Here is a 10,489-nt window from a genome sequence, read left to right on the forward strand (position 1 = left end):
GTGAAGATTCCAGGTCCTTTCAATACATATTGATTCAATTCATTGTGATTTGTCTTTGTAGTGTTTACCACTTGGGTATTCTCTATCTTCTCTTCCATCTCCTATATCTACTTCCTTCTACTTCTGATCCCCGGTGGATTCGACCTTTCGACAAAAACCCCTCCAACACCGTGGGGATCAACCAAAAAGGGCACTGCTTAATTCATGGGTCGAAGGTCGAGTGATAAAAATGCTAACCACGGAAATGATGTTTCACTCCTAGGCTGCTTATGGGTTAGGTGGAGCTTTGAACATCCCTTGCCAAGTCCAAAATGGTATTGAGGACCTCCGTGGCCCCAACGTCTGTGGCATTGGAAGATCCTATTCTAGATAAAGGATGGAAATGGTGGTGCCATATGATTTGGACCGGGTACTTTTGTAGGGAAAAAGGGATATATAACTTCTCCTGTATTATGGGCAGGAGACAAAGATTAACTTGAAGATAAGTTAAGGATCTTGTTTGAACTTGTTTGTCAAAAGGACTGCTTGCTCTATTTTTGTGTCCATACTATAAGTTACACAAACAACCCTTGTTTCCTAAAAGGCTTAATTAAGGAAGCTGATTTTAAATCTCACACATAAATGTGATATGGCCTAATAAGATAACTAAAAAAAGCCTATTGAGGGAAGTGGGTGGCATGTCCGACAGTAGGGTGATCTGTCCTACGGCAGGGTAGTCCTAGAGAATTGGGTGGCTTCTCACTAGGTTTTACTGACATTCGACCCTTAGGGATTGTAAAGTTACAACTCCGATTCATACCCTTTTAGGGAACCAGAATGGGAGGACTATGCCCTATGGGTAGAGAGGTTGAGGGACGCATTCCTCTCATTTCCCATTCTCTTTGAACCAAGTGTGGCATGGATCTTCTTTGGCTTGAGAAACCCTAGGTGACAAACCCTGTAACATTCCATGGGAGTGCCAGCAGGCGGCGTCGCTTAGATTGGTCTCTCGATGGACCGCTAAATACATGCCTAGACAGTCGAGTGGGTATGTTAAATTTGATATTAAAGCAAAACTTTGTAATGATGTGTGATTGATTAATATATGGTTTGTAGACATATCCTAAACAAAGTAACCTAAGTGGTATGGCTTGATTGTCAAGCACATTTTGTACCCACGAATGCTGACATGCAAGAGAATAAATTCCTTCTCAAGAAAATTAAGACACCCGAGTTTGTTGGAGAAGGGATAGACGTCATAACAAAGGTGGAGATATGGATTGAGTCAATGAATGCTTCGGGAACTACTTCTGCCAATCAAGCAATGATAGTCAAACTTAAGTTAGTTGGCCAAGCTCGGATATGGTGGAAGCAATGGTGTAAAGATGAATGTATTTTTGAAGCCACTATCACTTGGGTTCAACTGAAAGATGTTGTACGTGGAGGATACCTTCTGCCAACCTACCAAACTTTGAGGATGAATGAATTCTTCAAGCTAAAGAAACTGGAATTAAGCTTGGAAGCCTACTACTCAAAGTTTGTAACCCTACTAAAATGCACACTGCCTATGGATATTGCCTACTAAGTATCCAAGTCTTTCCATGGCCTGACTACTCCTCTAAACCACCGCCTTGAAGCAATGCATCCAACAGACTTGCAAGATGCACTACTTTGAGCAAAGCCAATCATCCAAGAACTTAAATTGGACAATTGTGATAAAGATGATTCTGAAGATCAGGACAAGAGATGCCACATGTGCGGGGAGATAGAGCACATCCGTAGGAGATGTCCCAGTCGTTGATACTACCATTGCAATGAGCTAGGGCATGTACAAGAAATTTTCCCTGACCTAAGTCCATAAGATATTGAGCCTCCAAGAAAACAAAGCTACACAAGTGCAGTCTTTGGATATATGGAGGAATCAAATGAAGACGAAGACCTAGAACCTACTACAACTCTTCAGGATGATTAGACATCCTGGAAATTTTATCGACATGTAGTACAACTTGTATTGAAATAAACCTTACTCTTGTAACTATAGTTAACCCAAGTAATATGATTTGCATCAAATTTGAGCCTAGAACTTACAAGTGATCAGAGATACTTTAGCAAGGAATGACAATTATAACTTACAATGAATTTCTCTTAAGTTGTTTCTTCTCAACTAATATAGATTGGTTCTTACCAGAATGTCAAAGCTTGGGACTATTATTTGGTATTACAAGTGAAGACAATTGTCCATGGATCTCAGTCTAGATCTAAAAGAGGACAATTTGAAAACAGAGTTTTAGAGATAAAGGACCACTTCGGTTCGCCAAAAAGATCCTAGGGCAATTTGGTCTAAAGAAGAAAATCTTGCCAAAGACAACCAAGAATCTTGTGACCTCAAGTGATAAAGCTCCGCATTGTTTCTATTGCAAGGAGTTAGGCCATTTCAAAAGGGAATGTCCAAAGCACCCTAAACACTGATGCTCCTAGTGCCACAACATTGGACATATCCACATCAATTGTCCCAACAAGACTCAAAGAGGACATGAACTTGGAAGAAATCAAGTTGTACAAGTTTCAGTGATCCAGAACCTACTACAGACTAGTTTTTAATTGGCTTGTATATTCTAGATCATGGGAGACTTGATATGTGTGTTCACATTCCTATATTTAGTTTGCTCAGATATGTGTGTTGAGATATCGAGCTCCATCGTGATATGCCAGGGTGACTGTTGTGCATTTATGTCACCGACTTGTCAGTTGCAGATGCGGTTGGTACACCGCCCATGAATAATAGCTAGATGACAGCTATCCTTATCTACTCTAGTTCGTGGCTCAGTTAGTATGCCACCTTAGTTAGTTGAGTTTGGTTTGAAACCCGTATATAGAGTTCTTCTATTTCTATGTACTTGAGTTCTTTTTGGCTTACACAACTAAGAAGAGGAAAATTGTTTTCAGCCTCCACCTGTGTGTGTATTCCCCCATTGTGCAAGCAAGAAAGCTACAAGTGAGACTCCTTCCTTCTCTCCCACAATCTTGACATGGTATCAGAGCCTTGTTCATGGTAAGGAGCTCAAGAAAGCAAGCCAAGTTCGCGGTGTTCTGGTAAGAGGACCAGTGTTGCTTTCATTCTTCTGTTTTGGGAGCAAGTCTCTGCAGGTAGCACAGCCGGAAAGTGCAAGAGTGCATTGTCTCAGGTTGAGACGCCCTTCGGGTGAAGCAAGAGGGTAGTATACGCTGCGGGACGGGGCTTTAGCCCTTAGTGACCCTATTTTTTTTATTTGAGGCCATTTCGAGGCCTGTTTTGGAGGCGGAAGTTTTCTGCACGCACTCAGGAAAAGGCCCAGTTTTATACTGTGCAACCACTGTTCTACAAGTCGATGAAAAGTTACTGTAGAAATTGCATCGTATGCCTGTGCGCAAAGACATTGGGAGTTACAGAATCATCCTTGTTGCCTGTTGATTCAAAATCGTCACTAGGAAGTGACTGTGTGGTCAAATACCACTTTCGTCAGTTTTGCAGATTTGCCCTTGTGAGGCTGAAGCTGTGTTCTTTGCAGTGACAGAATTTTTTGCAATGTTCTGTAATGGCGTCTGATTCTCTTTCACAGATTGTCCTCACTGAAAAGCTTAACAAGAACAACTTCCAAGCATGGAAGTTTAGAATGACAAATTTGCTTATGGAAAAAGGATATTGGGAATTTGTTGCAGGAAATGAAGAAGAACCAGTTCTTCTTGATATTCCCAATCAACAGCAAATGCAGGCATTTAAAGCATGGCATGAGAGAGCCAGGAAAGTTATGTACTGGCTATCTATCAGCATTTCAGACTCTATGATTGTGCATATTCAAGATGCAAGTACGCCAAAGGAGGCATGGGATACTTTGTCAAAAATGTATAGCACAAATACGCAAGCCAAGAAAATGCAGCTCAAGCAAGAGTTGCACAATGTGCAAAGAGAAAATATGAGCATCAATGACTACCACATGAAGGTGAAGAAGATTGCAGATGCACTTGCTTCCATTGGGTCGCCAGTGGAAGATGATGATTTAGTTTGTGTGACCTTGAATGGTCTATGAAAGGATTATGCACAGTTCTGAACATCCATTTCCGTCCGTGAAAGATTTCCTGATTTTGAGGAGTTGATTGCTCTTCTAATTTCTGAGGAACAGAGAAATGGTGGTGCATCTTCTTCAAGAGGAACTTCAAAAGAAGCTGTCTTCTACTCAAATGCTGGAAGAGGTAGAGGCAGAGGTAGAGGAGGCCGATCTCGAGGCCGTGTAGAAATCAGAATATGCAGCAAACTCAAGAAAACCAGTCCTATGGAGGAGGACGTGGTAACTCTAGAGGCAGGGGGAGCCAAAGAAGTCGTGGTGGATGGCAAAGAGGCCAAAATGCAAACAGTAATGTTGAATGCTACTACTATGGTAAAATGGGTCATATGGCTAAAGACTGCTATAAAAAGCAAAATGACATCATGAATGGAAAATTGCAATAAGGGAATTATGCATCTTCTAGTAGACAAGGTGATGACAGAAATGAGCATTTGTTCATGGTGCAGCACATGAACAATTCTGTGACAAGAGCAGAAGAAAGCAACGATGTATGGTATGTTGACTCAGGTGCATCAAACCACATGACAGGTCATGCAGAATGGATGGAGGATGCAAGGAAAATGGAAAAACCAGGATTTGTGGAGACTGGTGATGATACTGCACATCCTATTGTGCAGATTGGAAAAATTCATTTGTCTATGCAGGATGGAAAAAAGAAATACATGTCCGATGTATTTCATGTCCCGAATATCACCAAGAATCTGGTTTCTGTTGGTCAAATGGTTGAGCAGGGCTTGCAGGTCAGATTTAATCCTCATGGATGCTTTGTTGAGGATATGAAAAATAAAGGTCGCTTGATAGCAAAAGGAAAGAAGAAGGGCAGAATGTTTACGTTGGATGTAGACATGCCTAAATTGAGTGTAGCAATGTTTGCACATGGGACCGGTGTAGTTGCAGATATTGATATCTGGCATAAACGCATTGGTCATGTTAATGTATAGCGACTTAAATCAATGCAGGCCCAAAATATTGTTGTAGGATTGCCTAAATTCAAGGTTGCAGAAATGCATAAGGTATGTGAAGCCTGTCAATTTGGAAAACAGGCAAGGAAACCATTTCCTAGACATGTTCAAGAGAGTAAGAAGCCATTGGAATTAATCCACTCTAATGTGTGGACTACTAAAGTTGCATCTCTTGGAGGCTGTCATTATTTTGTCACTTTTATTGATGACTATAGCAGAAAAGTTTGGGTGTATTTTATGAAAAAGAAAAGTGAAGTTTTTGGGCATTTCAAAACTCTTAAAGCTATGGTTGAAAAAGAAACAGGCCTGCAAATAAAATGCCTAAGGTCAGATGGAGGGGGAGAGTACCTCTCAAATGAGTTTGCAAGGTTCTTCCAGAAGCATGGCATAAAGCAGCAATATTCATGTAGTCATACCTCACAACAAAATGGAATTGCAGAAAGGAAAAACAAACATATTGGAGAGGTATCTCGTGCCATGCTCAATGAAAAAGACCTACCAGATTTTTATTGGGCTGAGGCAATTGCTACAGCAGTCTAGATAATGAACAGGATTCCCACTGCAACAATACATGGGATGACTCCAGAGGAGAGGTATACTGGTAGGAAACCAGATATTTCTCATTTGAAAATTTTTGGTTGCATTGCCTATGTTCATGTGCCAGATGAGTTGAGATCCAAGTTGGATCCAAAAGCTGATAAGTGCATCTTTATTGGTTACACTCTGTAGAAGAAAGGGTATAGATGCTATAACCCTTCTACTCGTAAGTTTACAGTGAGCAAAGATGTTATTTTTTATGAGATGAGTAGCTGGTATAAACCAGTAAATGTGATTGATAATGTAGATGCACAAAATGGTAATGCTGCACAGAATTCATAGCAGAAGTCACAGGATATTAGTGGACCTGGAGCGTCCTCTAGCAGTGGTTCACATTCTTCGCCATGGACAGGCAGATTGAGATCAGGAGAATCTTCTCAAAGCAATACAGATAGTGGTATGCAGGTATCACGAAAAGGAAAAGAGAAGGTAGATCAGCCCATGTTTGATGTCAATGCAGGTCACTCTTATGTGGATGGTGAATCCAGTGGCTCAAAACAGAGCATTGATGATGAGTTGGGTATTCCTTCTATTGTTACACCTGGAGTAAGGAAGACCAGGGATGTTTTGAGAGCACCTGGAAGTGAACCTACTTTGCACAGGTCTACCAGAGCTAGGTATCCTGTGGATAGGCTAAAATATGATGGATTTATAGCCATTCACTATACATATATGGTCAAAGTGATACAGGAACCAGAACCCACTTCTTTTGAGCAAGCCATGGGAAAAGAAAAATGGGAGAAAGCCATGGATGAAGAAATGGATGCCTTGGAAGAAAATGCTACATGGGAATTGGTACCTTTGCCTAAAGGTAAGAATGTAATTGGCTGTAAGTGGGTTTATAAGGTGAAGCACAATGCAGATGGTTCTGTGAACAGATACAAGGCAAGATTAGTAGTCAAGGGGTATGGACAAACATATGGCATTGATTATAAAGAAACATTCAGTCTGGTTGCAAGGATGGCAACCGTAAGAGCAGTCATTGCTATGGCTACATCAAAGGAATGGTCTTTACATTAGATGGATGTAAAGAATGCCTTCTTGCATTGGTGATTTGCAAGAAGAGGTATATATGGAGCAGCCACCAGGTTATGTGCATGTTGTTCATCCTGAGTTTGTTTGCAGGTTGAAGAAAGCATTGTATGGCTTGAAGCAAGCACCTAGAGCATGGTCTGACAAGATAGGACAGTATCTTGTCACTATTGGCTTTCAGATTTCCAAGGCAGATTTCTCACTTTATGTGAGAAAAATAGAGAAAGGTATTATGCTACTTGTCATTTATGTTGATGATTTGATTATGACAGGTGACAGTGATGAAGATATCCTTCATGTAAAAATGCTATTGAAGCAGAAGTTTGAGATGAAGGATTTGGGAGAGCTGCATTATTTCTTGGGCATTGAGGTGATTAGATCACCAAGTGGGATACGGCTCTTGCAGAGGCAGTATGGATTGGACATGCTGTCCAAATATGGGATGACAGGCTGTAAGCCTATTTCAGTTCCTTTGGAGTAGAATGTGAAGCTGAGTGCAGATGCAAGTGAGCTTTTGGAAGAGCCTACTATGCATAGACGCATAGTAGGAAGTTTGATTTATATGACTATTACCAGGCCAGATTTGAGCTATGCTATTGGATTGGTAAGTCAGTTTATGCAGGCTCCAAGGAAACCACATTTGGATGCGGCTAGATGCATACTCAAGTATGTGAAGTCCACATTGCAGTATGGACTACTTTATGAGACTAGGGTTCAGATATAGTTGCATGGATATATTGAAGCTGATTGGGCCGGTAGTATTTCTGATAGACGATCTACCAGTGGAATATGTGTTATCTTTTGGGAGTGCTGCAGTCACTTGGAGCAGCAAGAAACAACCTACAGTTGCCTTGTCGAGCACAGAGGCTGAGTACAGGGGTGCAACAATGGCTGCATGTGAGGTAGCTTGGTTGCATAAGCTACTTTATGATATGCATCAACCTACAGATGGGCGAGTTGTCATTTATTGTGACAACATGAGTAGTATACACTTGGCAAATAACCCAATCTATCATGCTAGAACAAAGCACATTGAGGTGCATTATCACTATGTGCGGGAGAGGGTTTTACTAGGTCTTATTGATCTAGTTTATGTCAGCACAGAGGATCAGGTAGCTGACATATTCACGAAGGCATTGGGCCAGAGAAGCTGCGCAAGTTCAGAGACCTGCTTGGTGTGTAGGAATTGGGATTGAGCTCGAGGGGGAGTGTTGAGATATCGAGCTCCACTCGTGATATGCCAGGGTGACCGTTGTGCATTTATGTCACCGACTTGTCAGTTGCAGATGCGGTTGGTACACCACCCATGAATAATAGCTAGATGACAGCTATCCTTATCTACTCTAGTTCATGGCTCAGTTAGTATGCCACCTTAGCTAGTTGAGTTTGGTTTGAGACCCGTATATAGGGTTCTTCTATTTCTATGTACTTGAGTTCTTTTTTACTTACACAACTAAGAAGAGGAAAACTGTTTTCAGCCTCCACCTGTGTGTGTATTCCCCCATTGTGCAAGCAAGAAAGCTACAAGTGAGACTCCTTCCTTCTCTCCCACAATCTTGACAATATGCTCACTCAGAAGATGTTTCCATGAGGCTAACTACTTACTTTTGTTGGTATTTAGCTTTTCTGCATCAATAGTTGCACTTAAATACAAGGAAATATGTCCCTCCTATTCTCCTCAATCCTAATGAGATTGTATTAGGAGCTTAGATGGATGTTCTATACTACTTTGCTCAATCTTTTCCTACTAGGTTTGTTGTCTTGATGTAAAGGATATGTTGTTTTCAATTCCTTCAGAATGTTCCTATCTATTCTATGGATGAGAGCAGATCATTGGAGAGACTAAAGCTTAGTATATATTTTTTTAGAAAATATCTTCATTCTCACGAACAAGTGGATTAACTTTTTAATGCAAAATGTTATTTGGCTTTCCATTTTTGGGGGCATATGCCATTCAGACTACATTGTCTAGTGAATATGAATTCAATGCTTTTGAATGTTTTGTTTGTGTGAACTCTGTATGTGTATGTGAGTTCTCCTTATCAAAAGGGAAAGAAGTTGAAGTTGAAGACAATCAAAACTGGATGATGATTAAAAATAAAGCTATGGATTTGAAGTAGATGAGAAATAAAAGCTACAATATCCTTTAATAGTTTGTTGGATTATCTTTTGCTAAGTTAAAGGATTGACTAACTAATATTGGGAGTGTGGGGATATATTGAGTGCTAAAATGACTGTATTTTAAACTATTTTTATTAGATTTTGGGTGATTTTTGTTTGCTTTTGAGGTATGATTGATTGGTTTTTGGATAGTTTGTAAGTATTTTGGAGTGTGTTAGAATGGGTTGAGTAGGTTGGAGAAGCTCATGATGGTTTTTGATTAAGTTATGATGTGTTGTTTGATTTTGTGGTATATTTGTTTGATTATGATGGGTTTGTTTTACTTCTATTTTGATATGTTTCCTTTCTAATTGAGAGGTTATGATTGTGAATGAGTGCTTCGCAGAGTGATAGGAAGTGAGTTGGATGGTTTTTTATGGTTTGGATTGGTTTTAATTTGAGCTAAATGGTTTTTGTACTTTCTTTTGTTGAGCTTCTATGTATCTTCTATTATCTCCTATATGCTTCTGTAAGTGTTCTGTTTGATGGATGTTTAGCTTGGGGGAGTTTTTTATTTTTGAAAATGGAATAATGATAGTTTAAAAGATTTCAAAAAATCAAAGAAAATACATGTTGAAGACTTGAAGTGACGATTGAAGTGATAGTGATAGTAGTGAGTCTTGAGGGGTCAATGTAGTGTCTCTGGTGTCTCTTCATGTCGGACATGATACCTCTTAGGAGGTGTATCCACAACCAAGAGAGGATTCTTGAGTGTGATGCTTTGTTTTTATAATATGCTATTAAGAAAGATCATGTGTGTGAGAGATAGTGTATGAGAAATAGTCAATTGCTATGAAAAAACATTGTATTTATGTGAGAGAGATTGAGAGAAAGACTATGAAGATGATAAAACATGGATATATTGAAGTTTTACTATGATAGATCCATGGGAGATTCATTATATAATGTTGCATACAAACTTCCTTTATTCATGGTCTTCTTTTTCCTTCCTGTGGTTTCTAGAGCATAAAGAACATGTTTGTAGGTGAGACAAGATAGATTTTCTTACAGTTTTTTCTTCATTTTCTTGGTGTTCCTCTTGGGACTCTAGCCTATGTTATGTCTTAAGTGTAGGGGTGTCATGATTCAACCATCTATTGGTGCATAGGCCTTGTTGGTCATCATCACTTGATCTAGTAAAATTATAAGTGTGGGAACACATCCCAGCTCTTGTCTATCTTCCATAAACCATGTGAACATCCTTTATACTAGACCAATTGAGAATGTCTCTTTTCTAGACCCTGTCAAGGTCCTTGCCCCACCCATCCATGATGTCAGACCCCAAACTTTAGGGGTTTTTTCTTTTCTTTTTACACATTTCTTATTTTGTGTTTTTCCTAGGTGAACACATCCTAAGTTCACTAGAACTGAAATATGATATCACACTTTTATTCGTCCCTTTGACTTGGCTACTTTTCTCTTTTATAGTCCTCTATTTTGCACAATGGTTCTTATGTTATTAAATCTTGAAGGATTTTATGCGAATCAGATGCATTTCCATGCAAATGTGCATTTTTCATATTGAACCAATACTTTGACATGACAACCCCAACATTGTCCTTCTTGTGGACATTTTTTCTTTAACATCCTATCATTTTGACACACGGATTGGTTGTTATTACTTTTTGTGTGTTTGTGGGAAATTTTAAAATATAT

This window comes from Lygodium microphyllum, chromosome 4 (genome assembly GCF_053477565.2).
Source record: "Lygodium microphyllum isolate KBCC chromosome 4, Lygodium_microphyllum_v1.1.10, whole genome shotgun sequence".
Lineage (NCBI taxonomy): Eukaryota > Viridiplantae > Streptophyta > Polypodiopsida > Schizaeales > Lygodiaceae > Lygodium > Lygodium microphyllum.